At 39.3% G+C, this 17451-nt stretch overlaps 1 protein-coding gene across 10 annotated transcripts in view; it reads right to left on the bottom strand.

Annotated features, from left to right (window-relative positions):
- Positions 1-17451, bottom strand: part of FYN (FYN proto-oncogene, Src family tyrosine kinase) — a 210241-nt gene that overhangs the window by 79213 nt on the left and 113577 nt on the right. The window contains exon 1 of one of the 10 annotated variants that reach the window (XM_017958405.3): positions 13154-13242. The exons of the other annotated variants lie outside the window; for them this stretch is intronic. The gene's annotated coding sequence lies outside the window, so the exon portion shown is untranslated. Of the gene's footprint in view, positions 1-13153; positions 13243-17451 lie in introns of those variants that run through there. 10 annotated transcript variants of the gene reach the window in all.

The raw sequence follows: 17451 nt of genomic DNA, 5'->3' as shown, positions 1-17451 counted from the left end.
AACCACAAGATGCCAGAATTAGAAAAGATCTTAGAGGACATTTGGTCCAATCCCACCTCTCGTTTCAGCAGAACGTGCAAGAAACTAGTCCAATGTATTTTTCACTACACTAGTGGTTTTTGAACTTTATGAGCATGAGAATTTCCTGAAGGACTTGTGAAAACACAGACCACTGAGCCTCACCCTGAGAATTTCTGATGCAGTTGGTCTGAAGCGAGGCCTGAGTCCTGCATTCTGACAAGTCCCAGGGTTACGCTGGCTGTGCTGGTCCTGGGCCACACTCTGAGATTCACTAGGCTATGCCACATTGCCTCTTATGGCTCCCTTGGAAATGTCTTGCTCTTTCTGCAGGAATGATAGTGATCAAAACAATAACCTATGCTAAGGAAAACCGTAGCTTTCACGCCCTCTTCCAGAAGTTGCAACCGAAAAGAAGGGAAGTAAACAGGGATAAATAATTTTTGAGAGCCTCCTCTCCTCCAGGCATCGTGTGGGATGGTCTACATTTTAGTTGTTTGTTTAATCCTTTTTACTATAGAAAATCTAACCTCAGAGAGGTTAAGGAACTTCCCTAAGAGCAAACTACTAGGAAGTGACAGAATCAGATTTCAAATCCAGGTCTATCTGACTATAAAGTCTATGCTCATTCTCCAACTTTCAGAATGAAAAGCTGGTGGCATTCAGAGTGGCAAATCAACGTCTTCCAGTGTAGAAACAAATATCCTTAAGAAATTGTAATACATCATGTTGTTAATGATACTAAAAGCAGATACACTGATATTAACATCCAGCCATTTCTCTGGGTCTGAGGGCCAGGTTTATTCATTAACATGATATTCAGCAACTTCCAACCCCCAAACCCAAGTAAAGATGATTAAAGTTGACGCCTGGCATATTATTGCAAGTCTTCTGTGAAGTAAGTGGGAGAGAGAGAATTTATCATGTATCTCAGCTTTCAACAAAGGGAAGAATTCACACACGTTCTGTGGGAAAAGGCCCTAACAGGCTTTGCAACTGAACAGAACTGTTCCACTCTTCGAAGAACTAAGTTTAAATTCAAAGCCAAACACAAAGATGGAAATATATCATTTACCATCTTATGTCAAAAATAAACTAGAAACTAGTTATTGCTCCGTTCCCATTTACTGAACAGGACATAAACAAGGGACAGAGAAGTCTGGGTGACAAGGTCCCCATACTTACAAATACCCGAGCAACCAATGAGTTACAATTTGTCTTGTGTTTTGGTCACACACGACCCGAAGTTTGAGAAAGTGATATAAATATTGAGATCACAGAGGGGCTTGATAATAATCTTTTTTTTTTTTTTTTTGAGAGGGAATCTCATTCTGTTGCCCAGGCTGGAGTGCAGTGGCGCAATCTTAGCTCACTGCAACCTCTGCCTCCCGGTTTCAAGCAATTCTCCTGCCTCAGCCTCCTGAGTAGCTGGAATTACAGGTGTGTGCCACCATGCCCTGGTAATTTTTGTATTTTTAGTAGAGATGGGGTTTGGTTATGTTGGCCAGGCTGGTCTCAAACTCCTGACCTCGTGATCCGCCCACCTCGGTCTTCCAAAGTGCTGGGATTACAGGTGTGAGCCACTGCGCCTGGCCTAGAATCTTTTATATGGTAGTTTTGATCAGAATTCCAAACAACAAGGTTAACAAAAATGTGGCTTCCTGTATCTGTATCCCTGCATTTCTTTACTTTATGATTTTCCTCCACATGTTTTATAATAGATCCCTGAAGCAGCTGCATAAATAGGTTTTACATGAAAATAAAAGGAAATATTTTGAGTAATTCTGGCGACAGCATCAGAGAAATGAGGGATTCAACTGAGACAGCTCACGTGATCAGTCCCTTCCTGTGTCCTGTGCCAAGGGCCCTCGATGCTTCTTCTTTTGGAAGCTCATTTTCTAATTGTGACCAAGGAAACTCCTGTACATTTGGTTAGCAAAGACAGCCCGTGGAGACCCTGAAAGGAAGATAAGTGGGAAAGAAGGAACAGAGCAGAATAAATGCAAAAAAGGACAAGAGGATCCCAGAGATAGGTACGAGTGCTGTGAAAATTTGATTCCAATGGTAACTTTGCTCCAAACACAATTATGAATATGTTTAAGATCTGGAGTGACTGCAGTCTCCTTGGTGCAGCAAATCAGTAAGGTGGACCACATCCATAGCCCTTCATTTGTTGATGTGTTACTCCCAATAAAATGCTTAGGACTTCATTTATTGTAGAAAAAAGAAGGACTGAAAGATTTTGTAGAATGAACCCTGGGTCTCTAAGCCAATGAGCTGTCTCTGCAGTCAGCTTCTGACTTGGGCATCTCACATGGGACATGAGATTGGACCGCGCAGTATTAAGTATGAGCAAATTCTTTTTCTGCCCTTCATGAATAGTTGGAGAAGAGCCATCTTGCCTTCCCCAGAGGAATGATGCAGCTGCAGCTGCAAATGCAGCTTCAGCAGCCGTTATCCTACTGTTAAATGTTTGCTGTTAAATATTATACTGGCCCAGCAAAAATAGCTGTCTCGTCTTAGCACTGGGGACAAAGCTTCATATCTGCGTTAGGGCCCTAGGACATACCTGTGTTCTAGCAGAGATTTCAGAAAAGGCATTCTCTAATTTCTCTCTAGATGGACAGTGACTTATTCATTAAGTTTCATAACATGTATTTCTGCAGTGGATGGCTGCTCTTGATTCTCACAGATTTCACAGGGGCCTTCAGCCTGCAGTGGTTTATGCAGAAGACAAAAGAAGAGCTACTTGGCAGATAATACTCTTTAGACCTTAGGGAGGGCACTCAGCTGGAAAGATCTGTTTTCACTGGAGATCGGAAGTGCTTTTCCAGCAATTATTTGATCTTTCCTGGGAACTTGTTCTTTTGAACAATCTCCCAGTCTGGTGGGAACACATGGACTCCTATTCTGGTCCCAGCATTATCACTAACCAGACGTGTGACTTTGGAAAAATCATCAGGCTTTTACTACACCTCAGTTATCTCATTTGCCTGGTGGGAATGATGATCCATCACCTGCTTAATTAATGAGATTTTTGTAAAGATAAAACAAAATGGTGTATTTAGAAAATTTTCCTACTGAGGAAAAAAATCCCCAAAATACAAATATCACTTAACAATAAATATGCTTTTTATATCATTAGCAGTAAGTTTTCATTTTCTCTCTCAGAATTAGGTAGGAATACCCTCACGCAGAGGAGAGGTAGAAAGTACAAGCCCGGCAAAGAATATTGTCATGTTCTCCTTATTGCTTGGAAAAATAAAGCAAGAAAAGCAGGACTGGAATACTTTAACATTCGCCCAGAAAAATTTGCTTTTGCTAGGACCACAGAACATTCTGGTCCTTATCTGTCTCCTCCTTGGCGGTCCCACAAAGAAGGCTACTGCTGCAGTGTTGAATGAATGAGTGAGTGAATGAATGAATCTATCCATCCATCCATCCATCCACCCACCCACCCACCCACCTACCCACTCATTCACCCATCATTCATGGGCCAATACTATATATCCAAGCAGTGTGCACAAAATACAGATGCATTTCACTGTATGCATCTCTTGTACAGATGCGTCTCTTTCACTGAAGGGTGTCCAGTCCATGGGAGAAGGCAGACAAGGAAAGGACCTGTTCTCTCCAATGTAGTAACCGTGCTCGCCTGGAGAAACACACACAGTGTTCTTGAAGCTTGGGCACACGGCTCACTCCTCCTGTGAAAGCCGGGTCAGGTTCTCAGAGGATGGGCACCTGAGTGGGGCCTGTGGGAAGGACTGGTGAAAAACGGGGTGGGCAAGGTGCTTTGCAGGCAGGAGTACAGCACTTACGAAGGCATGGATTCAGGAGAGAGGAGCATACCAGGGAGCAGCCTTGTTTGGTGTGACACAAGCCAAGAATGAGCAAATGCAGGTAACTAGAGGGTTAAGCAGGGCCTAAATGTGAAGGAGAGAGCAGGCCATTGTAGTTTCTAAGCAAGAGTTGCACAATGGATTTGTATTTCAGAAACACTGCTTAACAACAGGGAGCATGTTCTGGAGGGAGAAGGTGAGCAGGTAAGTGAAAGATTTAAAATTTAATGTAAACATCTGCACATTTCAACACAGAATACTTTACAAAAAGTCCTGACTTAAGAGCATTCTCTTCCAAATTCTGAATTAACACAACCAACAATACACTGGGGAGTAAATACATTTATGCCTTCCAAAAAAAATGCCTTCAGTAATGTTTCCCCTGTACAACTTATACAACATTGATTTCCCATGTGACTCTGGGATAATCTCCTGGGAAAAGGAAGGCACTCTATGTTTCTCAAATGTGGGTGACCACTGTGTACTGCAGCACCAGGAAGAGTCTGAAAGGAACAGGAAACTGATATCCTACCAGGTACCTGGTACAAAAAGGTGGTGATAGTAATACCTGGTAGCTGTCTTTCAAGAAAATAGTTCATAAATGAAAGAGACTTTCTAATAATTTGGGGAGGTTTAGCAAGGCATGTGGGTTTTTTAGTTCCCTCTTATTTTAAGTTTAGGCATAATTTATCCACAGTGCAATGTATAAACAGATTAAGTTTACAGTTCAATGAGTTCTGACAAACGTATATACCTGTATAATCTAAACCCCCATCAATATCTAGAACATTTCATCACCCTAGAAAGATGCACTGGGATCCCTTTGTAGCCAAATCCCATCCCAGGCAAACCACGGTTGTGATTTCTACCACAACAGATTAGTTTTCTCTGGTCTAGGGTTTCATATAAATGTAATCATATAGTATGTATTCTTTGTGTCTACTTATTTTACGCGGCAAGTTTTTGACATTTGTCCATGATATTGTACATTCAGTAGTTTATTGCTGCTGAGTGGTATAGCAGTTTTTATTGCTTTATCCATAATAGTAGCTTTTATTGCCTAGTAGTATTCCATGGTATGAATATACCACTACTTAGTAGGTTTTTAACAGTTCTGTCTTTTGCTAAATAAAGTATGCAACTGCCTACTCATGGCAAAGCAAAAAAGAAAAGGCACGGGTGTGTAAGTTCCGGTGAAGTCACCAACTATTCTCTATGCTATCAGGCATTAAGGTTATGAGTGGCTTCATCTTTAGAATCCTCCAACAGCAACAAGGGCTAAACGTCAGGTAAATTAGGACAAACAGAAAGAGGGTAGAAGGAGGAAGGGAGGGAGAGAAGGAGGGAGGGAGAGAGAGAGAAAGGGGGGAAGAGAGAGAGAGAGAGAGAGAGAGAGAGAGAGAGAATCCCTTATATTGTCTTAGTGCTATATGTTTGGATCACAGGAGCAGATAACACATGGCCCTCAAAAGAGAGACGCTAATTTACTGATAATTTATGTACTCAATATAAATGGTTAGGTACACAATTTAGATAACTAAAATATTCTTTAAAAAACTAAAATGTGTCCATACAAACCTACACACAGCCTGGGATTCTATATTGTTTTTCCCTGTAACTGTCGATACTCTCTTGTCCAAGTAGCACTTTAGTAAGTAGATTAAGAAAGAGTCCAGCAGTGAAAGGAAGTGATTCAAAACCATTTTCAGAATTCACCAGTTTCCTATGAGATACTTGCACTATGAGTGTCAGGTAGCTACTTGGTGTGATTTTTGTTGTATTCAACCAAGAGATAATACCTGGAAGCTTCAAGGAAAGCAGATGAGCTCTTGCTGAAGGGGTTTATTAAGCAGAGCCAAGAGGCAAAAGTCAAGGAAAGAAGGGAGTTAAAGTCTTACAGTATAAAAACTCCATTCCCTTACTCTGTGAAACTGTTTAAAGCAGCATCACAAAAGAAACAAAATCACATCTAAAAAGTGTATTCTGGCTTCTCCTGTACAGCTGTCACAATTTACTATGAAAACCAGACATGAAAGTGTTCTGATGACTTGAAACACATTATTTGGGTCAGCTCCTCCCTCTGACATTATGCACGGCCTGTCCTCTGAAATGAACTAGTTGCTTTGACTCCAGCATTCCCCTATCATTGTGATGTTGGTGTGCATGACTATGCTAAAGACACAATGGAAATAAAAAGCTCTCAGCCCTGGGTGGAGCCGGATTTGATTCCAAGAATAATGCAGATAACGTCCTTAAAAAAAGCTGGCAGGCTTCCTTTCCATTTTTCGCACCAGATAGACCTACTTGCTCTCTATTTTCCTGAAGCAATTTAATATGTGTTGATCATCAACGATATGTCAGATCCCATGTTTCATGCTTCATTCTTACGAATCTCCAAGATAGGCACTATTATTGTTCCTACTTCAAAGATGAGGAAAACAAAACAGCCTCAGCTTCTATACTCATTCATTACTGTTCCCTGTGTTTCCTTCCCTCAGCCAGTTGGAAGTGGAGGTTGGGAGCTATGAAATATGATGCACATAGAAAGCAAGATGAAGACACAGAAAGCAAAATGACTTTCCTCTTTGATCTCCTTCCTTACATATTTTAACATCACATTCTGTAATTAGGTCAAAGTGAGAGATACCAGTGTTGTGAGCTACAGCTAAAGTTTAACAATTATTTCTTAGAAGACTGTTAATTAGACTGACTTGGGGTATAGGCTTTGGAATACATATTCATTCTGACAGCAGTTATAGCACAAGACATCTCATAAATAAAAGCCATTTAGAACATTGTCCACAGGAAATGGCTGCAGCTGGTAAGGGAACTTTTGACATGAAGGAAATGCAGAACTTCATGGAAAGGGACGAAGACAGGAGTGATTACATCACAGAATAATGCTATCTTAGCAGGAGCTGGACCATGTTTTCAACAGACACACTCATTTTATAGCAGTTCATGATTGCTCACCTCTCTGGGTTTTCAGGAGACAAGCATGGCGTACCAAGATCAAAAATTCAAAGAAATGGGAACTAGTACTCAGAGACATTTTCGATCTCAAGGGTTAGGGGCCTGTGGTTTGGTGTACAGCTTGGACCTGTTCATCCATATAGACCTGTGCTAGTAGGGTAAGCAAGCACTAACTGCATGTGGCTGGTGCAAGATGAGATGTAATGTAAGTGTAAAGCACATAACCAGATTTCAAAGACTTAGTATGAAAAAAGAATGTAAAATGTTTAATTAATAAATTTTAAAATATGATTACATGTTGAAATGATTTTACACAGGTGGTCTTAAATTAAAAAATATTAACATTACTTTCACGTGAGTTTGCTTTTTAAATGTGGCTACTTGGTAATTTAAAATTAATTACCTATGTTGCCTGCATTTATAGTTTGTACTATGTCTATGGGAAAGGACTGGTATAGATACTCAGTAATTGAAAAGATTAATCCAAGTGAAAGATTTGGTGCATTTGATCAAAAGTGGCGAACCACCTGCACCGCAATATGTTTCCTAGGAGGTGAATAAAATGACTGAACAGAAACATGCATTGTACTCTGACCTGCTGGTTACCTTAGGTAAACTACTCACTCTTCCTGGGCCTCAGCCACTATAATGGTTAATCCAGATCATCTCAGACACTTTTTCTAGTGCTGACATTTTGAATCTGTTGCAAATTCCTTAGGGCAGGTAAATCATGAGTGAAGGTGAACTTTAAAAAAACCTTAATATTTGCTCAATATTCACAGCCCCAAATATTGCCTGCTGATCTCTCACATGTGATGTGCTTTTAAGTCTCTCTGGAGCAACAGCTAAAATTGAATGGCAATGATAACCGTGTTTATGATACACGGACTGAGCTGCCCTATGGAAAAGAGGGTGCTTGCTCTGTGTACCCCAACGAGTGGGTTTTACTTGACAAGATTATATTAGTAACTGGTAATTACTTTTGCACCAACCGAATACTTCTAAAACGGAAAAACTTAAGTGCACCCTAATAATCCAACGAAAGCTTATTAAAACATGAACACAAAATATTCTAACATATCCTCCCCCGAGGGAGGGAGAACAGAACCTGGTCCTCTTTTAGTTCAGGTTCTACCCTATTTCTTTTCATGTTCAAAGCACGCAATTATCTGCTAGAAGTTATTCTGCATCTCTAGGGCAAATTATATACTTTTTACATGATTGTAGAGTTTCTCCTTTTTCTTTCCTTAAAAGGTAAAAAACTTAAATGTAGATAACACAATTATAATTAATAGGGTAAAACTTTCAGCACAACGCTAGATAAATAGCATTCATACCTCATAAATATTTTAAATAAACATATGTTCAAAATCTGTGTGTGGAAACAAATATGGAATTAAGAAATGACAGGGATAAATGACCTACATGATGGAAAATGTGCTCATAATGAAGACCTCTAGGAAGGCTGCATGATTTCTCCTGGAAAAAAAAAAAAATCCCATAATTTGCATCCCCACATCTGTAGAATTTCCCTGTTACATCCAGTTTACATCTGACATCTTTAACTTCTGATCCAAGAGTGACAGCCTGTACAACTGCTACTAAATGTATATGTCCATTTTGAAGTAGCGCCTGCCTTTATGTATTTGGTTCTAGATTCCTTCCATTCTGACTTTCTGCAACATAACCGATACAGTTTGCATGTGTGTCTCCATCCAAATCTCATGTCGAGTTGTAATCCCCAGCGTTGGAGGTGAGGCCTAGTGGGAGGTGATTGGGTCATGGGGGTAGTTTCTCATGAATGGTTGAGCACCACCCTCCTTGGTACTGTCCTCATGACAGTGAGTTCTTGAGAGATCTGGTTGTTTAAAAGTGGGTAGCACCTTTCTCCCAGCCCTCTCTTCCTCCTGCTCTTGCCATGTGAGATGCCTCGCTTCCCCTTTGCCTTCCACCATAATTGGAAGCTTCCGGAGGCCTCCCTGGAAGCAGAAGCCACTATGCTTCCTGTATAACCTGACGAACCATGAGCCAATTATACTTCTTTTCTTTATAAATTACTCAGTCTTGGGTATTTCTTTATAACAATGTGAGAACGAATTAATACAATGACTAAAAATGCCTGTACTAGAGGTAACCAAACAAATACTCGTTGAGAAAAGAAATTTTAGGGATGCACGCTCTTCCTCTCTCTTCTTTTCCTCATTTTCCTCCCTCCTTTCCTTTCTTTGTTGGCCAGACCACCTAGATTCATGCCGGTATAATTCATGTCATTGTTTTTTTTTTTTTTTTTTTTTTTTTAACTAACATTGAAGGCAAGTCGGGAAATTTTGACCGAATTGCTGAAACAAAGGGCATGTGTTCCTGCCATTCCATACTTCTAAGGAACTTATTTTAAAAAGCAAGAAAGGGGCAGCAAAGTCACCGAACAACGAAAGGACACATTGGCCACCTTCACTTTTGTTGAGATTGGAGAGATGTGAGTTGAAACCATGAATGGGTGCAAGCCTCAGTGGATCTATTGTGCAAAATAAGTTCTACTTGAAAATGGAAAAAATGACCCTGCATTTCTCTTTGCCATTATCTACAGAGTCACACTGGAAAAAAAACACTAAGAGAAGCAAAGTAAAAAGAATAGTTTCTATTGGCCTTTCCTTGGCATTGTATACTTTTATTCCTTTATTCTTTTCTTGCTCAACCTCATTCCCAACTATTTTACTATTTTGGGGGCACTGGAGACAGGACTTCTGGGAAACATAACATGTATTAGTCCATTTGTTTTCTCTGTGAATTCTTTTCAGAATCTTTGTGTAGCAACAGGAAGGATGTGGGCTCCTTTTCAGATTCAAATGAGGCAAATCAGCCCTGGCTCAGGTTGACAATATCATGTTTATGTTACACTGTGGCCTGAGAACGCCACAACTGCTGTCTCTAGGTAGGGTGGCCATTTTGTCCTGGGGCTTAATCTCTATTTTTAACATCAGATCCCTAGCCCATGTCTCACAAAAACAACAAACAACTAACAACAAAAACAAAAACAAAAACCCCGAAAAACTGCTGACACAGTATAACTACAGCATACTACTAAGCGAATTCTGAGTTTTAGAGTTGAAAAGATCAGCATTTTCAAGGTATTCACAGATATTTTAAATCATATAGGACAGATATTCAGAAGTGGCAGTGTTTCCGTTCAAATTCTTTCTTTCTTTTTTCTTGAGACAGCATCTTGCTCTGTCATTTAGGCTGGAGTGGAGTGGCACAATCACAGCTTCCTGCAGCCTCAACCTCCTGGGCTCAAGCTATCCTTCTACCTATGCCTCCCAGTACTTGGGACTACAACTGTGCACCACCATATGCAAATGATTTTTTTTTTTTTTTTTTTTGTAGAAACAAGGTCTCACTATGTTGCCCAGGCTGGTGTTGAACTCCTGGGCTCAAGCAATCCTCTTGCCTCAGCCTCTCAAAGTGCTAGGATTACAGGCATGAGCCACCATGCTTAGCTTCAAATATTTTTTTTTTTTTTTTTTTGAGACGGAGTCTCGCTCTGTCGCCCAGGCTGGAGTGCAGTGGCCGGATCTCAGCTCACTGCAAGCTCCGCCTCCCGGGTTCATGCCATTCTCCTGCCTCAGCCTCCCGAGTAGCTGGGACTACAGGCGCCCGCCACCTCGCCCGGCTAGTTTTTTGTATTTTTTAGTAGAGACGGGGTTTCACCGTGTTCGCCAGGATGGTCTCGATCTCCTGACCTCGTGATCCGCCCGTCTCGGCCTCCCAAAGTGCTGGGATTACAGGCTTGAGCCACCGCGCCCGGCAGCTTCAAATATTTTTTAAGCTTGAAGCATGTGGTAGGAAAATCCTGCCATGTATTTTCACAGATTTACATTCCTAAGCATGTAAATCAAGGAGTAATAAATTTATAATATAAACAAACGCAAGACTTTATTTTATAAAACTGGATGTTTATTACTAAGACTTCTACCAAAAGATCCAAGCAAAACCATGGAAGAGAATGTGGAGTGGTGCTAGACAAATAAGTTAATACTGAATTTGGGAACTGAGTCTATTATTAATTCTATTAGTTCAACTTTGTGATCTTGGCAAGTTATTTATCCTCTCTTAAACCTCAACTCCATCCATTCCTCCATCTATCCATCTACCCATGACCCATCCAACAAGCACATCGTATCTACTAGACATCCAGCCCTTGGTGAATTAAAAAGACGAATAAGCTATCAGCCCACTGGAGCAGCTTTTGATAAAACAAGTGTACAAATAATTCTATGCAAGACAATTGTCAGTTGGAAGTTGTAGGGTGCTAACAGGAGCTTAGTGGAAAAAGAAGTCACTTCCAATGGAGAGATCAGTCAAGGTTCCATTGAGGAGAGACATATTGTTGTTTGAGAAAGGAGCAAGATTTCTAAATCTAGAGCTGGGTTGAGACATTCCTGGCCACAGGAAAAGCCAGGGCAAAGATGGGCATCAAGGAGGCATGGAAGACATTTAGGGAAGAGTGATGAGCCCACTGGGTGGAATAGGGTCTGAATGGGGAGGCAGTGGCTCCTCTGATCAGACAGGCAGCCGAGAGAGGACTGGACTGAATTTGGAGCTCAGAGGGAAGGCTCTGAAGAGTTCTAAGCAAGAGTGACTTGGTCTGGCAGTTCCACACAGAATGGCTCTGCCACAAAAGCACCTAAAAGATGCTAGGAAGAAGTTTTAGCACTCCAGGTCAGTGTTAGTAATCTTGCTTTAGGAGGGTGGTGGTGAGGGTGGGATGGAGGGTTGCTGGAGGGATAGACAGGGCTGTGAACTGGTGGAATGGAACTGGGCACTTAGTTTATCTCTAATATTCAAGTTTCCACATTCTGGTATCTGGCAGTTTAGTGTAAGTGGGGGAAATTAACTTGAAGGTCCCCAAAATAGAGGCAAAAATAGCTTTGGATAAAATTCAGTCCCATTTCTCTATATATTGAAATCTCAGTATCAATCAGTCTTAAAGAAAAACCTCGTCTTGCAGAAGAAGTGTCAAGGCATGATACACGAAAAACAAGCTATAGTTAGGTAAACCTACTAAAGTGTTTTAGCATTTGGTCTGATCCTCCAGACAGGATGCTTTCATAGGAGGAATATTCATGCCACTTTCTATTTTGACAGGGGTCAGAGAAGTGTGGTTCTTTACGGACTTCAGCAATGCATTATCCAAAAAGGCCTCTCATAATACCTTTGGGAATAAGACAGGAAAATGTGGGCTAGATACTAGAACAATGAAGTGAATTATAATATTTAAGTGGGGCTGATTGGTGAGCTAAGGTCCACCTAGAAGGTGGCCTCAGGAGGCCTAAAATGGGGCTCTGAGCTCTTCAACAACTTGTCAACATCTTAGATAGAAGATACTGAAAATTTGTATGGTGAAATATTCAGATGGAATAAACTTTTGAAAGGACAGGAGTGACAATCTCAAGTTATAAAAATATCTTTGTAGGCCGGAGTAATAGGCCACAACTGACATGATAAAATTAGTAAGGAAAAATGTGAGGGCCTGAACCAAAAAAAAAAGTTGCCTAAGTACAGGACAGTGGACATGTGGTTTAGCAGCAGCATGTGTAAAAACAATTTGGGGGGAAGTGTTAGCTGAAAGTAATTTCAATTTAAGTCAATTGTTTGACATAGCTGCTTAAAAGTGTGATCTAATGCGGTATTTACTGAAATACAGCATTAGCTCCGGCCTCACTTAAGTTGGGATTCCAGTAACACTGAGAAACATAGGTGCTTTTGATATAAACATGTTGGGTAAAGTTGCTTAAGAAACCAAGCTCAGCTTAACCAGAGAGAAGTTTTGCTGGTCATCATGGAGACCCTCCCCTTAGCTAGACTGAGCTAGGAAGGTCAGTAGGAAGAAACAATTAAGGACTCACCAAACTAGAAGCTACACTTATCCATTCTAGTAAGATTGAACTTTGATTTTTAAAAATGCAATGATAATAGAATTTTAGGCACCAAGAGACAGAGCCTGGTTAGAAGGACAATACTGTTCCTCTATTCCTTATCAAATACAACGCTGGGCAATATGAAGATATTTCTTTTATCGTCTGTCTGAACGTGGAACCCTTCCACTGTATGAATAGTTCTGGGCCCCAAGTTGGGGTTTGCTTTCTTGAGGTTGGAAAGAATCATTTGGGTGAAGGGTACTGTGCCCATGACCCACAGCCAACTCCCTGAATGCACAGTAGGGCACCTCTCCCACGGGAAAGGAGGTCTTTGCAAACCTTTTACTACCTTTCCTCAGTGTATAAACTATGATCTCTGGAACTTTCAGACATAACACTTACCTCATGTCGGCAAATAAGAAGCAAGTTTCTCCTTATTCTCTATTAGAAACATAGAAAGAAAGCCAGCATAATTTCTAAACCAAGTTGGATCTTTCTTTAAAAAACAGGAAATTTGTTGCTATGCGTTGTTTTCCTTCCTTGAGCAGTATGCTGTTTATCTTCAGGAAAAGGATCACACAGATCCTGGTGTACATGCTTATAAACAACAGGCAAGGGTCACAGTCGCTCATTCTCATTTGCTTTCCTTGAGGGAGAGAAATCGTATGTCGGGTTCAGTTGGTTTTGGCCTCAGTATAGAGTAGCTTCCTGAAAGGCTTCCTTAATAGGAGCCCACTAAAACATTCCTAAACACTAACACACAAACACACCCCCCCCCCGAGTATGTGTGTGTATAATCTGATAGTCTCTCAAAGCATGACAACACAGAATTTAGAACTTGTTAGCAGTAATACGACGTTAAAAGGACCTGAAATTCTGTTGAGAAAAACTAATACAAACACTGGAAATTGTTGTGCTTAGACAAGAGAATTTAAGCTTTTTTTTTTTTTTTTTAAACAATGGATGGGTGTTACATGGCAGAATTTCTTCTTAGGATTTGTTTCTAATAATGAGAATGTCCTAAAGATGATAAAGAATACCTTGACAATAGAGATTTCTTGGCAGAATTTGTATGAACAAATACTGGCTGGACTAGATGAGTTTTAAGGCTCCTTCAAGCATAGGAAAATCATAGCTACATGATTTTGATACTTTTTTTGTTTTTCTAAAATAGCCCATAGTGTGGACACTAACAAGGTAAGGCTCTGGAAACAAATGCCTTGAGACAAGGGCTTCTGAGAAACTGGATTCATGGTTGCTTAGAAGCCAAAATAAAAAAAAAACAAACCCCGTATTTTGAGGGAAAGCGGATAATGCCAATGGAAAGTTCTTTAATATTCTTTCTGGAAAATGGTTATAACCATTTATAAAGCAAATCATCAGAATTTTAAGGGCAAAGTGACACATACAGTGAGAGATTTTAATAACACCTCTCTTGAAGAGACTGACAGATTAATACGGATACAGAAGATGTGAGCAACGAAATGAAGAGGTTTAATCTAATGGGCATATTTAGAACTCTGTCCCCACAGCCCCCGTCAGAGAATACGCACTAAAGAAATTCATGGAATATTTAAAAAGAATTGACCATGTACTAGGCCACAAACCAAGTCTCAATGCATTTTGTGGAAATAGTATCATACAAACAACATTCCCAGACCACAACAGATTTTTAAAGTTAGAAATCCATAACCAAATGATTACTAAAGACTCATTCATTTGGGAATTTAAAATGATGCTGCTAATAAAACTCATGAATCAAAGAAGAAATAATTATGGTTATTACAACATTCTTATAACTGAGGGATGATAAAAATACTCCATATTAGAACGTATCAGATTCCACTATAGTTTTATTTAGAATAAAATACTTAAATCTTGTCCTAGAAAGAAAAAAAGGACTGAGAATTAATGAACAAGTATGCAACTCATGAAGTCAGAAAGTAAATAAAAGTACGTCCAAAGAAAGCAGAAGAAAATAATAAAGGGTAGAAATTAAAATCAGAAAACAAAGATACACTGGAGAAGATGAACAGAGGAAAAGCTATTTGTTTGGAAAGGCTAACAAGAGACAAATCAAATCTGATCAAGAAAAACACAGAGATGGTACAAATAATAACATTAGGAAAGAATGAGAGAACATAACTACAGATTCAGCAGGGACTAAATAACAGCTACTGTGAAGCAGTATGTGCCATTCAGCTTGAAAATTTCAATGAAATAAAGAATACCACAGAAAAATTCAAATTATTATTCTAATGAGAGGAATCTGAATAGTCTAATAACCATTTAAAAAACTCATTCATTAGTTAAAAAGCTACTCATCCCTCCACCCAAAAAAATCCAAAAACCAATAAACACTAGGTTCAGATGGTTTTATAGAAAAAAAATGAAAAAGAAAAAAAATCTGTGCTTTAGATCAAAGCAAAAAGCCAAAACAAAACAAAACAAAAATGCAGGAGATAGAAAATGGAAAAGCACTAGGACAATCTCAGAACCAAATCCAAGATGGCAGGAAAAAGGAAAAGTATGGACCACTCGCAGATATAAATACAAATGTAAAAATCCTAAATAAAATATCAGCAAAGAGAACCCAACAGTGCATAAAATATATCACGACTAATGTGGATTTTTGCTAATAATGCAAGGACAATTTAAATTTAAAAAGTGGATGACAATAATTCCTGTACTATCAGATTAAAAGAGAAAACCCCAATGATCTTATCAATAGATACAGAAAGGGCATTCAGTAGTAATTAACACATTTACAATATTTTAAAATAGAAACTTTTAGCAAACTAGGGTCAGAAGGGAACTTTCATAATCTAATAGAAAGTATTTACCAAAACCCAGCAGTAGGCACCATACTCAATGGTGAAATGCTAACAGCCTTCCCTTTAAATTCAGGAACAAGCTAAGAATCTATGCTATCCCTATTTCCTATCCCCTGCGCTATTTCCGGCAGGTCCTAGACAGAGTGGTAGGAAAAGAAAAAATAAATACATAAAAGATAAAAGATTGAAAAAGAGCTAAAACTTGTAATTATTTATAGATGGTATGTTTGTTATACAGAAAACCTAAGAGAAATACAGATAAATTATTAGAATTCATAAGAGGTTTCAGCAAACGTCTAAGTATTAGTTTAATATGAAAAACTGTATTTCTATCCACGAGCAACAGTAAGACAAAGTAATTAAAAAAAATTGAGCACTGTGCTTATATTTCTTGACCTTCATCTCCTGCTCTTCAACAGGCACCTCATCCAGATAAGCACAGCACAATAAAAAAATTTAAGAAAAACAAGTAACCTAATTATATTGTAAAACTCTGAGAGGCAGGGAGTATAATTTCATGGAAGACCTACAGGATTCCTCTCTATTCTATTCCCATTGAAAAATTTCACTTGAAAAAAAAATGAGGTGTTGCAGATGGGGTTACTCTCAACTGTGGTGAATCACACTTATTTACTGGAAAGACACATAAGCAGGAAGTCCCAGGCTCTGCAAATCAAACTCTGCCTCAAAGGGAAAACATGGCTGACACCTTCTCTTCTACACAGCTTATAATAAAGTCAGCAGGAAGCGGCCCTCCAAAACGGCATCCCACATCAGGAAGGAGATGGATGCTATGAAGGGAGACGTTGGTCAAGAGGTAGGCAAAGCTCTTAAGAAAGCTCTTGAATGCTTGGTTCTTCATTTATATGAAGATAATAGGTAGAGTTACTTCTGTTGAAATTTCACCACAACCAAACGCAGGATGTCATTTAAGTTCTTAGAACTTCTTGATCCAATTGAGTTTCCTACACTCTTACGCTATATTCAGGTATGTCCATCGGCATGGGGGCCTGGTCAGCTCATGTTTTCAACAGTCTTAGAGAAGGAAACTATGGCATGTATTACTTCTTTTTTCCACAGAGGGGTCGACTTATTACCATTTTTAATGAAGTGACAATAAAAATGAGATAAAAGGGTAGAGAATGTTGTATATTCACTTGGATCTTACTGGGCAATTTATTCAATAAAAACATGGTTATCTGAAAATACTAGATTCTGATGTTGTTTTTAAAAATATGTTAAAAGCCTAACTCACTGGAAACACCAAAATAAGCAAAGATAGTAGACTGATTTTCTATTTGATTGATTAAACACAGTACATACCTATAATGGAATAGTATATAGCACTAAAATCATATTGCAACATAAATTTAGTGACGAAAAAATATTCACGGTGCACTGCTAAGTTAAAACAAAGCAGGATATAAAACATTAAGTCCAATTTGAAACCATTTTTTTTAAAATTCCTAAATTTGCACCGGGAAAGGACATTCAACAAAATACTAACGATGTGCGTGACTATCTCTGTGTGACGGGATAATAGGTGACTTTTGCTTTGTTCTGTGTGTTCTGTATCTTTAAGGACTTTACACTAGGGGTGTGTATTAATGTGGACATTATTTTTAAAAATCCACCATAATGAAAATGCCTAGAATTCACGTCATACACATTTTTGGTGGTCACCAAAACATTCACAAACTAAGTATAGTTTCATGGCAGTGAAAACACCCAACAAAAGCCAAGTGTCCTGCTGACTGTTAGACTGGAGAACGACCTTTTCTCCTGAACTCCTGTTCTCCACTGGGCATTTGCCCTGGGGCATGGCTTGGTGCCCCGAGGAGACACTGAAAATGCTCAGTGCCATCC

The sequence above is a fragment of the Papio anubis genome, chromosome 6 (assembly GCF_008728515.1).
Source record: "Papio anubis isolate 15944 chromosome 6, Panubis1.0, whole genome shotgun sequence".
Lineage (NCBI taxonomy): Eukaryota > Metazoa > Chordata > Mammalia > Primates > Cercopithecidae > Papio > Papio anubis.
Note: the sequence above shows the minus strand (reverse complement) of the source record. Positions and strands in the feature narration are given on the sequence as shown.